Source organism: Ranitomeya variabilis, chromosome 3 (assembly GCF_051348905.1).
Source record: "Ranitomeya variabilis isolate aRanVar5 chromosome 3, aRanVar5.hap1, whole genome shotgun sequence".
In the NCBI taxonomy this organism is placed as follows: Eukaryota; Metazoa; Chordata; class Amphibia; order Anura; family Dendrobatidae; genus Ranitomeya; species Ranitomeya variabilis.
The window spans coordinates 170,316,515-170,336,534 of record NC_135234.1 but is presented as its reverse complement, the minus strand read 5'-3'; the positions used below and the strand labels follow the sequence as shown (position 1 = coordinate 170,336,534).

Genomic DNA, 20,020 nt, shown 5'->3' with positions numbered 1-20,020 from the left:
AAAACTAACAATGACAGACTGGTACAGCGGGAAGAGGACCCTGCCCTTGCCGGCTTACAATCTACAGGATTATGGGGAAGGAGACAGTAGGTCAAGGGTTGCAAATTTAAATTCTCAGCAAGTTTATATACACCTTCTACCTTGTTTTACAGTACCATATAACGGTTGTTATTTTGATTAGATTTTCCAAAAAATGAGGAAGTCTGGTGGAAGAGCCTGTGGGTGGTGGTTGCCAGCTGGTACTGATGGTGGTGGTGGTGGTGCATCTGATGGTACACAGGGTCCCTCATAGTACAAAGAAGTGTCTCTGACAGTGGTGGTGCACAACCAACGTCAGACACACCGTCGTAATATGAGGGGCCCTGTGCCAGTACCGCCGCCCACGAGAGAGTGTTCCCCCCAGCTCGAACAGTGCTCTACCACTTGCAATACTTACCTATCCCTGCTCCACCACTGTGTAGTCTGTGCTGTTAAATCCTTCAATGGCACTGCCAATACAAATTTGTTGAAATGATAGATGATAGTTAAAATATAAAGGGGCCCTGGCCTCCATTTAGACCAGTTAATACTTTGCGCCTACTACCACTGTCTGCTACTCAGCAGACAGTGCCCACCCCTGTACCTAGCTATGCCACCTGTTTATTTATGCGGTGAACTAGACGTGAGCACTGCTGTCGTAGGTGCACGGGTAGGCTCCCACACCTTATAGTAAATGTAACAAAACCCGGCACTCAACTTAAGTATGGATGCTGTAAGGTTTATTGTGTAGTATTAACAATAAAACGTTTCGGTCCTGTGGACCTTCCTCAGTTACTACATGGTGAGAACAATAAAAAAATAAACATAAACAAAATGCTTCAACAGAAGGAAAAAAATGAACAAAAAAACAAGGTATATACAACAATATGTAACAATATGTACAAGGTAAAGATATGGTCATGTTTCAAAGGGAACATATTATAACGCTTAGAAACCGAAGCATACCTATTTGTGAGATGAGTAGGGAGTAAGTATCTTTTGCCAATAGAGCCCTATTGGTACAACTGGAGGGAAGAAGGAGGAGAGGAGTGACATTATTGTGCTGCGGTTTAAAGTGATACAGTGATCCGTGTGCACTAACCCCATAGGGAATACCTTAATATCCAGTAAGTTCCTGATTTCAGCTTTAAGGCTGGAAGAATAATAATGAAGGACAGTGATAAGGGACTTAGTCCTTGTAAATAGGAAAAGGACAAAGTCCTTATATATGGAGCGGCTCCTAATAGCAGAGTCCGGGGGGCGTGGCTTAATGCCGGTATCATGAGGCCGATAATGGCTGTGCTAATTACCTGTGTTGTCTCCGGGTGCAGACGCGGTGTCCACCGCTAGTCCCAAACATCTACCGGAGTGCTGTAAACCGGTGTATGCGCTCTTTTATGAGAGCAGCATGAAGCGCCGGAAGTGACATACCGGAAGTATGTCACCGAAGAGTGGTGACTGACAGTGAGGAGGCGCCCAATAGGAAGAGCCTGGATTGTTGTTAGGGGCGGGACTACGGGTGAATGTGATCGTCCTGCAGTTTAGTGAATAGAGGGACAAGTCCGGTGTGATGGGCGGAGCTAACAACACAGCAAGAACACTGAGTAATAGACGGTGGTGGTAGATCGATGAGAGGTGCTTTTAAGGTGGTGATCAAGAGGTGTCCATCCCAGTGGTGAGAAGCCAGGTCTCAGTAAAGGCAGCTCTAGGAAAATAGACATTGGTATTAGAAGGGTATCATTATATACATACATCATTATGAGAAATCGCCTGTACATTTGATTCAATAGTAGGCAAATAGGTACAGTATGGTATCAAAACATATATAAAGAGATAACCTGTAGACCCATAGATCTAGTAGCAAAAACAGCACCATTGCAGGGATAATGTAGTCCCATATTCAAACCGGGATGTTAAATGACATCACCAATAGGGGGGGCTGTGAACACAAACAATCTGGTAATAAACATTTTGGCGCAATATCAGGTTTAAACATATACAGAAGTGAAGACACCCTGCAGGTGGCAGGAAGTACTAATTACAGAGTGAATAAGAGTCTCTATTTTGTAATAGGAATGAGATGCAATTTTGAGATGTAGTCTCTAGTGATCCAGGGGGCCTTCCATTGGTGGGTTTTGTCTTGAAATTATTAGGTGAAAGCCAAGAGGTCATAGTCTCTGTTAAGTCCCCTCGGGTGTAAGGTATCCAGTGTGTGGATCCAAAACGCTTCACGGCGTTTGAGAATGGCTATCCTGTCCCCCCCTCTTCTTGGTGTCTCCACCTGTTCTATAATTAGGAATTTGAGCTGGGAGATGTTGTGTCCCTTGGAAATAAAGTGTTGTGGAATTGGTAACAGTGTATTTCTGCATCTGATGGTCGACTTGTGTTTAGAGATCCGTTCACGTATCCGCTGAGTAGTTTCCCCCACGTACATAAGTCCGCACGGACATTTGATGAGATAAACCACGTGTGTGGAATACGATCGTATTCCCTTCGTACATTCCTTTCACCCTTACGCTTATATATTACACAGGAAAATCCGCCAGCACTGGCATCTTCTGGCCACCGCTCATCCCAACATCAGGGAATTTAGGGAACCCTTCCTTCCCTGTTTTAGGAGAGCAAGGAACATCAGAGACACTCTCATCCGAGCGGACTTGGGAACGGGTAAACAACACCCCAAACAACGGTTCTTACAAAACCCAAAATATGGTACTTTCCCATGCCTTCACTGCGCCCAATGCAGTAATGTACTAAGGGGCAGTTCCTTTAACCATCCACACTCGGGCAAGAATTTCCCTATCAGACAATATTACACGTGTGACTCCACACACGTGGTTTATTCCACAACACTTTATTTCCAAGGGACACAACATCTCCCAGCTCAAATTCCTAATTATAGAACAGGTGGAGACACCAAGAAGAGGGGGGGACAGGATAGCCATTCTCAAACGCCGTGAAGCGTTTTGGATCCACACACTGGATACCTTACACCAGAGGGGACTTAACAGAGACTATGACCTCTTGGCTTTCACCTAATAATTTCAAGACAAAACCCACCAATGGAAGGCCCGCTGGATCACTAGAGACTACATCTCAAAATTGCATCTCATTCCTATTACAAAATAGAGACTCTTATTCACTCTGTAATTAGTACTTCCTGCCACCTGCAGGGTGTCTTCACTTCTGTATATGTTTAAACCTGATATTGCGCCAAAATGTTTATTACCAGATTGTTTGTGTTCACAGCCCCCCCTATTGGTGATGTCATTTAACATCCCGGTTTGAATATGGGACTACATTATCCCTGCAATGGTGCTGTTTTTGCTACTAGATCTATGGGTCTACAGGTTATCTCTTTATATATGTTTTGATACCATACTGTACCTATTTGCCTACTATTGAATCAAATGTACAGGCGATTTCTCATAATGATGTATGTATATAATGATACCCTTCTAATACCAATGTCTATTTTCCTAGAGCCGCCTTTACTGAGACCTGGCTTCTCACCACTGGAATGGACACCTCTTGATCACCACCTTAAAAGCACCTCTCATCGATCTACCACCACCGTCTATTACTCAGTGTTCTTGCTGTGTTGTTAGCTCCGCCCATCACACCGGACTTGTCCCTCTATTCACTAAACTGCAGGACGATCACATTCACCCGTAGTCCCGCCCCTAACAACAATCCAGGCTCTTCCTATTGGGCGCCTCCTCACTGTCAGTCACCACTCTTCGGTGACATACTTCCGGTATGTCACTTCCGGCGCTTCATGCTGCTCTCATAAAAGAGCGCATACACCGGTTTACAGCACTCCGGTAGATGTTTGGGACTAGCGGTGGACACCGCGTCTGCACCCGGAGACAACACAGGTAATTAGCACAGCCATTATCGGCCTCATGATACTGGCATTAAGCCACGCCCCCCGGACTCTGCTATTAGGAGCCGCTCCATATATAAGGACTTTGTCCTTTTCCTATTTACAAGGACTAAGTCCCTTATCACTTTCCTTCATTATTATTCTTCCAGCCTTAAAGCTGAAATCAGGAACTTACTGGATATTAAGGTATTCCCTATGGGGTTAGTGCACACGGATCACTGTATCACTTTAAACCGCAGCACAATAATGTCACTCCTCTCCTCCTTCTTCCCTCCAGTTGTACCAATAGGGCTCTATTGGCAAAAGATACTTACTCCCTACTCATCTCACAAATAGGTATGCTTCGGTTTCTAAGCGTTATAATATGTTCCCTTTGAAACATGACCATATCTTTACCTTGTACATATTGTTACCTGTTTATTTATGAACTTTTTTTGGCAGACATTTAGCCCACTTTATTATTTGGGCCTACTAACTGTGTCTGCCACTCATTACAGTTTTCCTCCACTGAACAAAGCAATGCCGCCTGTTTAGTCCTGTTACCACATTTGAACTGCATTTAGCCTACTTTATTATTTGGGCCTACTAACTGTGTCTGCCACTCATTACAGTTTTCCTCCACTGAACAAAGCAATGCCGCCTGTTTAGTCCTGTTACCAATTTTGAACTGCATTTAGCCTACTTTATTATTTGGGCCTATATCTGTGTTTCCTCCTCATCCTGCCCATTGCCCAGCCACTGCTAGATGAGTCTGCTGGTACATTGACCCAGACCACTACATTCCCCTTGCACTCTACACAGCCAGAATCTGACCCTGCTGAAAGTCAAAGAGGAATGAATGTGCAGGTTCCTTCATCAGGTGGGGGGGCATACTTGTTGGCAACGTCATTGGCACAGGGCCCCTCATAGTACGCAAAAGTGTTTCTGCCAGTGGGAGGCGCCACCCACCATCAAACACACCGCCATACTATGAGGGGCCCTGTGCCAGTGCCAATGAGTGGGCCCCCCCCTGCTTGCTCAGGATCACAGCACTTGCAAAGTTGAAATACTTACCTCTCCCTGCTCCACCGCCGTGACGTATTCCACATTTCCTGGGCCCACGAAAATCTTGAGCCAGCCCTACCCCCCCACAACTTTAGCCAAATGACCCCCAGTTTTCAATGCCTAACTATTATTATAAAGTAAATTAAGATTGACAAGCTTAAGTAATAAGATTTGATGTTTTTGGCATTAAAATGGGCACTGTAGGTGTTTTCCTGTCCTCCACTCACTGCCGACTTTGATTCCCCATTGACTTGCATTGGGCTTCGTGTTTCAGTTGGCCCCCGACTTTTCGCAATAATCGGCCGATTTCACCCGACCCAACTTTTGACAAAGTCAGGTTTCGAGAAACCCGACTCGATCCGAAAAAAGTAAAAGTTGCTCAACTCTAGTTACGACCATCACCTTTCAGGGCTTATATACAGCACTCAATAATGCTGTATATAAGCCCCGATCCGACCTGTAAGAGAAGAAAAATAAATTTTATTATACTCACCTGCAGGGCGGTCGGGTCCAAATGGTTTTGCTCTTCTTGGCCCGGCTCCTACCATCTACTTGCAATTCTGCCCTGCTGCTTGCTTCATGTGGATGATGCATCGCTGCATCATCCACACAGTCTCCCCGGCATCGTGCTCCTACACAGGTGTACTTATCAGCCCTTTTGAGGGCAGAGCAAAGTACTGCAGTGTGCAGGTGCCGGAAAAGGTCAAAGAGCACCGGCACCTGTGCACTGTGGTACTTCGCTCTGCCCTCAACAGGACTGAGAAGTACACCTGCACAGGAGCACGATGGCAAGGGGACTGTTTGGATGATGCAGCGACGTGTCATCCACACAAAGCAAGGAGGGCGGCAATCATAATAAGAAGATAGGGGGCGCCGGACCAAGAAGAGCGACACTCCTCTGATCGGACCACCAAGCGGGTGAGTATAAAAAAAGTTATTTTTTTCTTCTCTTACAGGTCGGGTTGGGGGCAGATATACAGCATTATAGAATGCTGTAGATAAGCCCTGAAAGGTGATGGCTGTAACTTGTATCAGCCAAACCTGATGACAGGTTCTTGTTAACCAATTTTCATGATTAATAGTTAACAAGCTTGAATGACTTTTAAAGTGGTTTGTCACTTTATCATTTTAACAAATTTGTTGGGGTATGATTTCTGTGGCACTTACTAATACATAAGTATAATACATTTTCCTTTGTGTAACCCAATTCTTAGCGCTGCCTTCCTCAAAGACTGAAGGTCTGTCATAGCCAAAAAATGTCTGCTGATGGAGGAACATGTGACGAGGCCTGTTGTTTTCCAATTGGCTGATGTAAAATTCTGATCACATGCCCCTCTGTAAGCAGCCATTTTGCGGACAGGACAGATTTTTAATCTAGTTAGTTGTACTAACTAGAAGAGAAGGAGAATATATACTTGTATATTAGCAAGTACCACAAAATCATGCCACATTGTTAAAACAAATATAACCCTTTAAAAAATGTTCAATATTCCAGCTAAAATATCATGTCCGGTATAATTTATGGATTTCCTTAATGCCCAAATGACAGTAACATTTATTAATCTTAGATGTATTTTATGTAGAATTACATTTTTAGATTCTCATTTTTGAACAGATGTGCTTCCATGTGCTGTACTTTCTTCATCTTTAAACTGAGCTCGTCAGAGACCACATCCAGCTGGACGCAGTTTGCTCAGGCGGTGACTACTTCAGATTAACTGCTTCTTAGTCACTTAGAAATGTTGCTGATTGATCCCAGTGAAAGTTTCTCCTTCCTGTCTGCAATAAATGAATCTTGTTTGTGTTATTTGTCTAAGTCTGATGTATACCTGCTGTCACTGTGAACAGGCAAGAAGTCTACACACTTATCACTGATCTCTGTGACAGCCACATTTTTCAGACAGCATGAAAGTTTTACGCCCCCATAGGACACAACACACGTAAGCCGAAATCAATCTGTCAGTAAGGATAAACCAACATTGTGTTCCTCATTGATATTTTGAACTCACCTAGACCTAAAGAACCTTATCTGGTTGTGCTATCATTTAAGAATATGTCCTAGAAAAATTGGTAACTCGACCACTTTTTCTCTGCCGTACTTTTATGTGCAAGCTTTAATACTTATAAAAAGTTTGAAGATTCACTATTCCTTCTTCATTTTTATAGAAAGTTAATTCATCATGTAATAGACAATTAGTCTAAAAAGACTGACCCAAGCCTGAGAAGCATTTCACATAGGCTCCATTACAAAGAAGCCCCCCTTCTCCGAGATTGGATGTTTGTTTTCAGTAGTTAATAATGCCAAGATGGCAACTGGGAATGAGTGAATTTTTTGGTGTAATTTAATTCAATTGCTTTTTGGATTTAATATGGAGCTTAATTCCTCCAGTATGGATGGACTGAAATGAACAACTCACCATTAGGGCATTGTCCATGGGCAAATGTCCAGAAAGGACTCACAGTTCCTCAGTCAGCTACAGCTCTCCTTCAATGCAATTTAGCACAGCTCAAATGTTTCATGAGACTAGTGGTCAGTCCCATGAGCTTTAACATCTGGCTTGTTCTCTCAATTACTGCTTCCAATGCTAATTTAAAGGGAATCTGTCAGAAGGATTTTGCTATGTAATTTGAAGACAGCAGGAGATAGAGGCTAAAACGCAGAATTAATGGATGTGTCACTTGTCAAAGTACGTGCTGTTGTTTACTAACTGCGAAGGATTTATCACTAAGAGATTAACATAGCCGGACTAGTCTGATAACGCCACTTCCTGTGATAAGCAGCTCACTGTCTATGGACTTTGTGCACACAGAGCCTGGTGTGGGTGGGGGCAGCTTGCTCAGCTCTGCTTCATTCTAAAAGCTCTGATTGTGTCAGGACGGCTGCACCCAGTAAACTAAGTGACACATAGTTGGATTCAACTTCTCTTTGCCTACATTATGCTGATCTCAAGTGAAAAAAACAGCTGTCAGATTCTCTTTAAAGAGGTTGTCCCATAAATAACACACATCACTCCTCCATAGGATGAATGATAAATGTATTATCAATTGAATATCTAACTATAGAGAACCTTACCATTCACAGGTTAGGGATTCTCAAAGTCTACTATGTAAATTGAGTGAGCATGTGCAACCACTGCACTATTCACTGGCATCACTGCTTATGGGAGTAGCAGCTGTGAATGTGCACTAACATTCGATTTACACAGAGAACCTTGAGTACCCTATTTTGAGATTGGTGGAGCTTTCACTAGCCAGGCCTCAGAAATCACACATTTATCACCTACCCTTTAGATTGGCGATTGAAGTTGTGCGTGAAACAACCTATTGAAAGAGATTTGAACGCAAAGAATATTTCCAGGATCTTCTTTATGGAAAACTATGAGGTTCATGGCAAACAGCTGAATTACAAATAGTTAAAGGGAACCTGTCAGCTACCATGCTCAAGAACACATCTAGTTTGTAGATCCGGCCAGGGATCATAGAGACCACACTAGTCCAGTGCTGCCCCTGGCCAGCTTCTCTCCCGCACTGTTCTGGATCGTTAACAGGTCTCTCCACTGTGCATACAGAGGGAAACATCTTTTAATCACCTGGAGTGATGCTGGGAAGAACCACCAGGGGTGACACCGTCTGGATATTAAGGCTATATTTTCTCTAAAATCTCGGAGCATTTCATCAATGCTCTGATTCATGCTGCAAGTGGTTTGGGCAGCATGAATCAACTGGCAGCTTCCCTGGAATTAAAATGCTTAAATTTAGTAATCTCCTGTTAGTGAAGAGGTGATATAACTATTAGATTGCTGGGCGAACCAAGTCCCGGATCTCCTTTAACAACTTGTATGAAAGCCCTATACCTTCTGACCAGCATGCTATTAATAGCTGTTATATGAAGCAGCAGATTAGCACACAATGGTGGTCCATACAATCTTATGTAATATACAGGGAAAATTGGGGACTTTCGTCCTATATTCCAGTAATTGAGGGTATCCTGGATGTGGAGAGCCTAGTAATTTGTGGATATGTGATCAATTTTGGGTAAAAAAAGCATATGTTGCCTATATACAGTGGGGCAAAAAAGTATTTAGTCAGTCAGCAATAGTGCAAGTTCCACCACTTAAAAAGATGAGAGGCGTCTGTAATTTACATCATAGGTAGACCTCAACTATGGGAGACAAACTGAGAAAAAAAATCCAGAAAATCACATTGTCTGTTTTTTTAGCATTTTATTTGCATATTATGGTGGAAAATAAGTATTTGGTCAGAAACAAACAATCAAGATATCTGGCTCTCACAGACCTGTAACTTCTTCTTTAAGAGTCTCCTCTTTCCTCCACTCATTACCTGCAGTAATGGCACCTGTTTAAACTTGTTATCAGTCTAAAAAGACACCTGTGCACACCCTCAAACAGTCTGACTCCAAACTCCACTATGGTGAAGACCAAAGAGCTGTCAAAGGACACCAGTAACAAAATTGTAGCCCTGCACCAGGCTGGGAAGACTGAATCTGCAATAGCCAACCAGCTTGGAGTGAAGAAATCAACAGTGGGAGCAATAATTAGAAAATGGAAGACATTCAAGACCACTGATAATCTCCCTCGATCTGGGGCTCCACGAAAAATCTCACCCCGTGGGGTCAGAATGATCACAAGAACGGTGAGCAAAAATCCCAGAACCACGCGGGGGGACCTAGTGAATGAACTGCAGAGAGCTGGGACCAATGTAACAAGGCCTACCATAAGTAACACACTACGCCACCATGGACTCAGATCCTGCAGTGCCAGACGTGTCCCACTGCTTAAGCCAGTACATGTCCGGGCCCGTCTGAAGTTTGATAGAGAGCATTTGGATGATCCAGAGGAGTTTTGGGAGAATGTCCTATGGTCTGATGAAACCAAACTGGAACTGTTTGGTAGAAACACAACTTGTCGTGTTTGGAGGAAAAAGAATACTGAGTTGCATCCATCAAACACCATACCTACTGTAAAGCATGGTGGTGGAAACATCATGCTTTGGGGCTGTTTCTCTGCAAAGGGGCCAGGACGACTGATCCGGGTACATGAAAGAATGAATGGGGCCATGTATCGTGAGATTTTGAGTGCAAACCTCCTTCCATCAGCAAGGGCATTGAAGATGAAACGTGGCTGGGTCTTTCAACATGACAATGATCCAAAGCACACCGCCAGGGCAACGAAGGAGTGGCTTCGTAAGAAGCATTTCAAGGTCCTGGAGTAGCCTAGCCAGTCTCCAGATCTCAACCCTATAGAAAACCTTTGGAGGGAGTTGAAAGTCCATGTTGCCAAGCGAAAAGCCAAAAACATCACTGCTCTAGAGGAGATCTGCATGGAGGAATGGGCCAACATACCAACAACAGTGTGTGGCAACCTTGTGAAGACTTACAGAAAACGTTTGACCTCTGTCATTGCCAACAAAGGATATATTACAAAGTATTGAGATGAAATTTTGTTTCTGACCAAATACTTATTTTCCACCATAATATGCAAATAAAATGCTAAAAAAACAGACAATGTGATTTTCTGGATTTTTTTTTCTCAGTTTGTCTCCCATAGTTGAGGTCTACCTATGATGTAAATTACAGACGCCTCTCATCTTTTTAAGTGGTGGAACTTGCACTATTGCTGACTGACTAAATACTTTTTTGCCCCACTGTACTTATAAACGAACAGGTACATTAAAATGACCCATGTAAAGTATTAACTATGGTGCTGGTAGTAATGGCAAGTCTAAATATGTGATCGGATATCTTAGGATGGAAGCTACTCTGTCCTTTAAATACATACAGTATTGAGTTTTAATGATTTCCTCATACGCGGAATGCCAGTTGATTCATAGGCTTGGCCTGCAACAGATGCCACCCACATAGTAGGATAGGTCATGAAAAGTTTTCCGGATCTAACTAATTGCTTATATGTCAAGTTTGTGAATAACTTATTCCACTCAGAAGTAAAATATAGACAGCATCTACACAAAGAATGTCCCTGTCTGAAGTTGTGAATGAATCTGTGGACAGGGAATCTCCACATTGATGGTACCTAAGCTAGCAGATATGCCAGTATTAATCCATGTATGCAAATAAATGATTTACATGAACTGTGATTTCCATAGGGACAATCCCATCTGCTGGGAAGAGCCATGTACTAAGCTGTTGAACTGATCAATACTTTAATTGTTCTGAGAGACCTCCTAATGCGAAAAATTCATCTAAAGATCATGGGTTGATGTTAAGATACTACAATGTGAAAGAAACAGTCCAATGCTGAGCAATGAAACATTGGAAAGGACCAGGATGGAATCCTTATAAATTACACAAATCCTTTCTTGTGGAATATATGGAGGCTGCAATACCTAGGTTTAACTTGTGTTCTCTTCAATTTTGATTTAGCATACCAAAAATTAGTATCGCTGTGGTGTGGGCAGCCTGTTGTGAATTAGACCTTTTTGGCTCCCTCTTGTGGTCACTAGTGATATGACTCTGGGATTGTCTTTCCTCAGTTTGGCACCCACCTGGGTCGTTAGTCCAGGGGCGTTGCTATATAAACTTCCTGGTTTCTCAGTCCAGTGCCTGGCATCGTTGTAATCAGTTCCTTTCTGTTTGCTCCTGTCTGCTGGTCTTGGATCTTGCAAAATTAAGCTAAGTCCTGCTTCCTTGTTTTTTGGTTATTTGCTTTGCTCTTATTTTTTGTCCAGCTTGTACTAAATGTGATTCCTGATTTTGCTGGAAGCTCTAGGGGGCTGGTGTTCTCCCCCCGGGCCGTTAGACGGTTCGGGGGTTCTTGAATATCCAGCGTGGAAATTTTGCAGGGTTTTTTGCTGACCATATAAGTCATCTTACTATATTCTGCTATTAGTCAGTGGGCCTCTCTTTGCTAAATATCTAGTTCATTCTTACGTTTGTCTTTTCTCCTTACCTCACCGTTATTATTTGTTGGGGGCTTGTATCCAACTTTTGGGGTCTTTTCTCTGGAGGCAAGAAAGGTCTATCTTTTCCCTTCTAGGGTTAGTTAGTTCTCCAGCTGGCGCGAGACGTCTAGAACCAACGTAGGCACGTTCCCCGGCTGCTGCTATTTGTGGTGCTAGGATTAGATATATGGTCAGCCCAGTTACCACTGCCCTATGAGCTGGTTTTTTGTGTTTGCAGACTTGGTATGTACTTTTGAGACCCTCTGCCATTGGGGTCATAACAGTATGCCAGGCCAAGGTTGAATGTTTAATGCATTGCAGAAGTGGGATTACAAGAAAGGAAAGTCTGAGTTTTTTTTTTTTTTCTTTCCTCTCTTTTTTTCCTCCCCTTTACCTCTGAGTGGCTTGTGCTTGCTGCAGACATGAATGTCCAGACTTTGATTACAAGTGTGGATCAGCTTGCTGCTCGTGTGCAGGGCATACAAGATTTTGTTACCAGTAGTCCAATGTCTGAACCTAAAATACCTATTCCTGAACTGTTCTCTGGAGACCGATTTAAGTTTAGGAATTTCAGGAATAATTGTAAATTGTTTCTATCTCTGAGACCCCGTTCATCTGGAGACTCAGCTCAGCAAGTAAAAATTGTTATCTCTTTCTTACGGGGCGACCCTCAGGATTGGGCCTTCTCGCTAGCGCCAGGAGATCCGGCATTGGCAAATATTGATGCGTTTTTTCTGGCGCTCGGATTGCTTTACGAGGAACCCAATCTTGAAATTCAGGCAGAAAAAGCCTTGCTGGCTATTTCTCAGGGTCAGGATGAAGCTGAAGTGTATTGCCAAAAATTTCGGAAATGGTCCGTGCTTACTCAGTGGAATGAGTGTGCTCTGGCCGCAAATTTCAGAAATGGCCTTTCTGAAGCCATTAAGAATGTGATGGTGGGTTTCTCCATTCCTACAGGTCTGAATGATTCCATGGCGCTGGCTATTCAAATTGACCGGCGTTTGCGGGAGCGCAAAGCCGCGAATCCTCTGGTGGTGTTGTCTGAACAAACACCTGATTTAATGCAATGTGGTAGAATTCAGACTAGAAATGAACGGAAAAATCATAGACGTCAGAATGGGTTGTGTTTTTACTGTGGTGATTCTACACATGTCATATCAGCATGCTCTAAACGCCTAATTAGGGTTGTTAGTCCTGTCGCCATTGGTAATTTGCAACCTAAATTTATTTTGTCTGTGACTTTAATTTGCTCATTGTCCTCCTACCCTGTTATGGCGTTTGTGGATTCAGGTGCTGCCCTGAGTCTTATGGATCTGTCGTTTGCCAAGCGCTGTGGTTTTGTTCTTGAGCCGTTGGTAAATCCTATCCCTCTTAGAGGTATTGATGCTACGCCATTGGCGGAAAATAAACCGCAGTTTTGGACACAGGTAACCATGTGCATGACTCCTGAACATCGGGAGGTGATTCGTTTTCTTGTTCTGCATAAAATGCATGATTTGGTCGTTTTGGGTCTGCCATGGTTACAGACCCATAATCCAGTCTTGGATTGGAAGGCAATGTCTGTGTCAAGTTGGGGCTGTCAGGGAATTCATGGTGATTCCCCGCCGGTGTCTATTGCTTCCTCTACTCCTTCGGAAGTTCCTGAGTATTTGTCTGATTACCAGGATGTATTTAGCGAGTCCAGGTCCAGTGCTCTTCCTCCTCATAGGGACTGTGACTGCGCTATAGATTTGATTCCAGGTAGTAAATTTCCTAAGGGAAGATTATTTAATCTGTCTGTACCTGAGCATACCGCAATGCGTTCGTATATCAAGGAATCTCTGGAGAAGGGGCATATCCGTCCATCCTCTTCCCCTCTTGGTGCGGGATTCTTTTTTGTGGCCAAGAAGGACGGATCTTTGAGACCTTGTATTGACTATCGGCTTCTGAATAAAATCACTGTTAAATTTCAGTATCCTTTGCCTCTGTTGTCGGACTTGTTTGCCCGGATTAAAGGTGCCAAGTGGTTCACCAAGATAGATCTTCGTGGTGCGTACAACCTTGTGCGCATTAAGCAAGGAGATGAATGGAAAACTGCATTTAATACGCCCGAAGGTCATTTTGAGTACTTGGTGATGCCTTTCGGGCTCTCTAATGCTCCTTCAGTGTTTCAGTCCTTTATGCATGATATTTTCCGGAAGTATCTGGATAAATTTATGATTGTTTATCTGGATGATATTCTGTTTTTTTCTGATGATTGGGACTCGCATGTAGAGCAGGTCAGGATGGTGTTTCAGGTTTTGCGTGAGAATGCTTTGTTTGTTAAGGGCTCAAAGTGTCTCTTTGGAGTACAGAAGGTTCCCTTTTTGGGTTTTATTTTTTCCCCTTCTGCGGTGGAGATGGACCCAGTCAAGGTCCGAGCTATTCATGATTGGACTCAACCCACGTCAGTTAAGAGTCTTCAGAAGTTCTTGGGTTTTGCTAACTTCTACCGTCGTTTTATCGCTAATTTTTCTAGCGTTGTTAAACCTTTGACGGATATGACCAAGAAAGGTTCTGATGTTGCTATCTGGGCTCCTGCAGCCGTGGAAGCCTTTCAAGAGTTGAAGCGCCGGTTTACTTCGGCGCCTGTTTTGTGCCAGCCTGATGTCTCACTTCCCTTTCAGGTTGAAGTGGATGCTTCTGAGATTGGGGCAGGGGCCGTTTTGTCGCAGAGAGGCCCTGGTTGCTCTGTAATGAGACCATGTGCTTTTTTCTCTAGGAAGTTTTCGCCTGCTGAGCGGAATTATGATGTTGGCAATCGGGAGTTGTTAGCCATGAAGTGGGCATTTGAGGAGTGGCGTCATTGGCTCGAGGGTGCTAAGCATCGTGTGGTGGTCTTGACTGATCACAAAAATCTGATGTATCTCGAGTCTGCTAAACGCCTGAATCCTAGACAGGCCCGCTGGTCATTGTTTTTCTCCCGTTTTGACTTTGTGGTCTCGTATTTACCGGGTTCAAAGAATGTGAAGGCTGATGCTCTTTCAAGGAGCTTTGTGCCTGACTCTCCTGGAGTCGCAGAACCAGTTGGTATTCTCAAAGAGGGAGTTATCCTGTCAGCCATTTCTCCGAATTTGCAACGTGTGTTGCAGAGATTTCAGGCTGGTAGACCTGACTCTTGTCCACCTGACAGACTGTTTGTTCCTGATAAGTGGACCAGCAGAGTCATTTCCGAGGTTCATTCCTCGGTGTTGGCAGGGCATCCGGGAATTTTTGGCACCAGAGATCTGGTGGCTAGGTCCTTTTGGTGGCCTTCCTTGTCACGGGATGTGCGGTCATTTGTGCAGTCCTGTGGAACTTGTGCTCGAGCTAAGCCTTGCTGTTCTCGTGCCAACGGGTTGCTCTTGCCCTTGCCTGTCCCGAAGAGGCCTTGGACACACATTTCCATGGATTTCATTTCAGATCTTCCGGTGTCTCAGGGCATGTCTGTCATCTGGGTGGTATGTGATCGCTTTTCCAAGATGGTCCATTTGGTATCTTTGCCTAAGCTGCCTTCCTCTTCCGATCTGGTTCCTTTGTTCTTTCAGAATGTGGTTCGTTTACACGGCATTCCTGAGAATATTGTGTCTGACAGAGGATCCCAGTTTGTTTCCAGGTTCTGGCGATCCTTTTGTGCTAAGATGGGCATTGATTTGTCGTTTTCGTCTGCCTTTCATCCTCAGACTAATGGACAAACGGAGCGAACTAATCAGACTCTGGAGGCTTATTTGAGGTGTTTTGTTTCGGCAGATCAGGATGATTGGGTGACCTTCTTGCCGTTGGCTGAGTTTGCCCTTAATAATCGGGCTAGTTCCGCTACTTTGGTTTCGCCATTTTTTTGCAACTCTGGTTTCCATCCTCGTTTTTCCTCGTGACATGTGGAGCCTTCTGACTGTCCTGGGGTAGATTCCGTGGTGGATAGGTTGCAGCAGATCTGGAATCATGTGGTGGACAACTTGAAGTTGTCACAGGAGAAGGCTCAGCGTTTTGCCAACCGCCGCCACGGTGTGGGTCCCCGACTTCGTGTTGGGGATTTGGTATGGCTGTCTTCTCGATTTGTTCCTATGAAGGTCTCCTCTCCTAAATTTAAGCCTCGCTTCATCGGTCCTTACAAGATATTGGAAATCCTTAATCCTGTGTCCTTTCGCTTGGATCTTCCGGTGTCGTTTGCCATTCACAACGTGTTCCATAGGTCTTTGTTGCGGCGGTACGTTGTACCTGTGGTTCCTTCTGTTGAGCCTCCTGCTCCGGTGTTGGTTGAGGGCGAGTTGGAGTACGTGGTGGAGAAGATCTTGGATTCTCGTCTCTCCAGGTGGAGGCTTCAGTATCTGGTCAAGTGGAAGGGCTATGGTCAGGAGGATAATTCCTGGGTGGTTGCCTCTGATGTGCATGCGGCCGATTTAGTTCGTGCCTTTCACGCTGCTCTTCCTGATCGCCCTGGTGGTCTTGGTGAGGGTTCGGTGACCCCTCCTTAAAGGGGGGTACTGTTGTGAATTAGACCTTTTTGGATCCCTCTTGTGGTCACTAGTGATATGACTCTGGGATTGTCTTTCCTCAGTTTGGCACCCACCTGGGTCGTTAGTCCAGGGGTGTTGCTATATAAACTTCCTGGTTTCTCAGTCCAGTGCCTGGCATCGTTGTAATCAGTTCCTTTCTGTTTGCTCCTGTCTGCTGGTCTTGGATCTTGCAAAATTAAGCTAAGTCCTGCTTCCTTGTTTTTTGGTTATTTGCTTTGCTCTTATTTTTTGTCCAGCTTGTACTAAATGTGATTCCTGATTTTGCTGGAAGCTCTAGGGGGCTGGTGTTCTCCCCCCGGGCCGTTAGACGGTTCGGGGGTTTTTGAATATCCAGCGTGGAAATTTTGATAGGGTTTTTGCTGACCATATAAGTCATCTTACTATATTCTGCTATTAGTCAGTGGGCCTCTCTTTGCTAAATATCTAGTTCATTCTTACGTTTGTCTTTTCTCCTTACCTCACCGTTGTTATTTGTTGGGGGCTTGTATCCAACTTTTGGGGTCTTTTCTCTGGAGGCAAGAAAGGTCTATCTTTTCCCTTCTAGGGTTAGTTAGTTCTCCGGCTGGCGCGAGACGTCTAGGATCAACGTAGGCACGTTCCCCGGCTGCTGCTATTTGTGGTGCTAGGATTAGATATATGGTCAGCCCAGTTACCACTGCCCTATGAGCTGGTTTTTTGTGTTTGCAGACTTGGTATGTACTTTTGAGACCCTCTGCCATTGGGGTCATAACAGCAGCCCTAGCTTAGTGGTTAGCACTATTGTCTTGGAGAAGTGTGTCTTGATTTCCTCGCACATTGCACATACGGATCAATAATTTACCTAGCTTTCACAAAGTACCCTTAAAGGGGTTGTCACATAAAACTACAAGTCTGCAGTCACTCTATGTGACTGCTGACTTGTGAATCCTCGCACCACGCACTGCGTGCTGTGAAGATTCTCTGGTGTTAGGAATGGTCAGGGCCGGCAATAGGGGCAGGCAGACCAGGCAGCTGCCTAGGGCCCCAGCTCCTCCAGGGGCTCCCAGCTAAGCCAGTGGCATGCTGCTAATAGCGGCACACTACACGGTCGTTAGGGGGCTCTGCACTGCCCCCAATCCCTGATTCAACTTATAGGCATCATAGACGCGCGATACAGTTGAAAGCAGTGATGGAGGAGAGAGTGTCTGCTGACGCTCCCTCTCCCATCACTCCCACTCTGCTTGTGTCTCAGCGGGCACAAATTACGTCACTTCATCGTGCACCACGCTGTGCCAGCAGTTGAGGCGATGAGACCAGAGCAGCAGAGCCTGGAGCAGCGGGGGGAACAAGGAGGAGGGGTGATTATTGTGCTAGTGTGTGTATACATTATTGTGTGTGTGTGAGAAAGCGGGGCCTGCATTGTAGAGTGTGTGTGTATGTGTGTGTGTCTGCACTATACTGTGTGTTGGGGGAGGGAGCTGCACTATACTGTTAATTGGGGGAGGAAGTTGCACTGTACTATGTGTTGGGGAGGGAGCTGCACTGTACTATGTGTTGGGGAGCTGCACTGTACACTGTACTGTGTGTTGGGGAGCTGCACTGTACTGTGTGTTAGGAGGTGCTATATTGTACTGTGTGTTGGGGGAGATGCACTGTACTGTGTGGGGGGAGGTTCACTGTACTGTGTGTTGCAGAGCTTCACTATACTGTGTGTTGGAGGGGAGCTTCACTGTACTGTGTGTTGGGGGAGCTTTGCTGTACTGTGTGTTGGGGAGCTGTACTATACTGTGTGTTGGCAGAGCTGCACTATACTGTGTGTTGGGGGAGCTGCACTATACTGTGTGGGGATCTGCACTATACTGTGTGTTGGGGGAGCAGCACTATACTGTGTGTGGGGGAGCTGCACTGTACACTGTACTGTGTGTTGGGGAGCTGCACTGTACTGTGTATTAGGAGATGCTGTACTGTACTGTGTGCTGGGGCAGATGCACTGTACTGTGTGGGGGGAGCTTCACTGTACTGTGTGTTGGGTGAGCTTCACTATACTGTGTTGGAGGGGAGCTTCACTGTACTGTGTGTTGGGGGGAGCTTCGCTGTACTGTGTGTTGGGGAGCTGCACTATACTGTGTGTTAGGGGAGCTGCACTATACTGTGTGGGGGATCAGCACTATGCTGTGAGTTGGGGGAGCAGCACTATACTGTGTGTGGGGGAGCTGCACTGTACTGTGTGTGTGGGGAGCTGCACTATACTGTGTGTTGGAGGAGCTGCACTGTACTGCATGCTAGAGGGGAATTGCACTATATTGCATGCTGGAGGGGAGCTGCACTGTACTGTGTGATGGGGGAGCTGCGCTGTACTGTGTGTTGGAGTGGAGCTGCACTATACTGTGTGTTGGAGAGGAGCTGCACTATACTGTGTGTTTGGGGGAGCTGCACTATGCTATGTCTTTGGGGGTAGCTGCACTATAATGTGTGTGGAGGGTGGATGCATGCTACTGTGTGTTTGGAGGGGACTCCATTATACTGTGTGTGGGAGAGATGCACTATACTGTGTGGAGGGGCTGCATTATACCGTGTGTAGCTACAGTATGTTCTGAGGGGGCTGCAGTACACTCTCAGGGAGGCTGCAGTATACTCTGAGCGGGGCAGCAGTATACTCTGAAGGGGGCTGCAGTATACTCTGAGGGTGGGCTGCAGTATAGTGTGAGGGGGGCTGCATTATACTCTATCAAGGATCATAGGGAGTGCATTATACTGTATGGGAGCTGCACTATACTGTATCATGGAGTATCTGTCCCTATCAGTCTACCTCGACCGGTGTAAAGAAACTCAGGAACAGGTGTCTAACAACTTCAGTGCCGTCGATCACGCTTGTTTAACAGCTTGAACTCTGCACCTGTAAATACAGATGAAATGTTTATGTGATGTGGAATATGTGAGCATTTGGGGCCCCACTTTAAACTTTTGCCCAGGGCAACACTTTCTCTAAAACCAGCCCTGGGAATGGTGGTCATGTGTGCAATATGTATACTCGCGGCCACATTTCAACTAGACTGTTTCGACCTTTCTCAATTCACTTACATTAAGTGAATTCTCTCTGGACAAACTGCTCTAGCTATGCCTCTCTGCAGATGCTTCTGGTCTGTCCAGCCGCTTCACCGATGCCTCCATCTTGTGCCAGTCATTACACTGGCTACCCATTCGCTACAGGGTCCAGTATAAACTCATCTCTCTCACCCACAAAGCTCTCCACAGTTCTGCACCGCCTTATATCTCCTCTCTCATCTCTGTCTATCGCCCTACACGTGCCCTCCGTTCTACAAACGACCTAAGACTAGCATCCCCCATAATCCGAACCTCACACCTCCGTCTCCAAGACTTCTCTCGTGCTGCGCCAGCTCTCTGGAATGCACTTCCCCAGACGATCAGACTGATACCTAGCCCGGACCTATTCAAGCGAGCTTTAAAAACCCATCTATTCAAACAAGCCTACTACACCAACTACTCAGTAAACTAACTTTGCCCTGTTCCCTCCTTCCAAATATTACTCTGAATCTGCACCCTACTATTCATCTGTCTCCACACCCTCCATGCACACGATAACTGCACTTGATACTTGACTATTGCGCTTAAACACACGGGCTGATGACCGGATCATGCAGCTTTGTACAAAAATCCCTAT

At 45.1% G+C, this 20,020-nt stretch overlaps 1 long non-coding RNA gene across 1 annotated transcript; it reads right to left on the bottom strand.

Annotated features, from left to right (window-relative positions):
* Positions 1-677: 677 nt before the first annotated feature.
* LOC143818041 (uncharacterized) lies at positions 678-1,323 on the bottom strand. Its single transcript, XR_013224278.1, has 3 exons — positions 1,135-1,323; positions 985-1,043; positions 678-813 (listed from the first exon to the last, which is right to left on the bottom strand). It is a non-coding gene; the product is annotated as an uncharacterized LOC143818041 (long non-coding RNA).
* Positions 1,324-20,020: the final 18,697 nt, after the last annotated feature.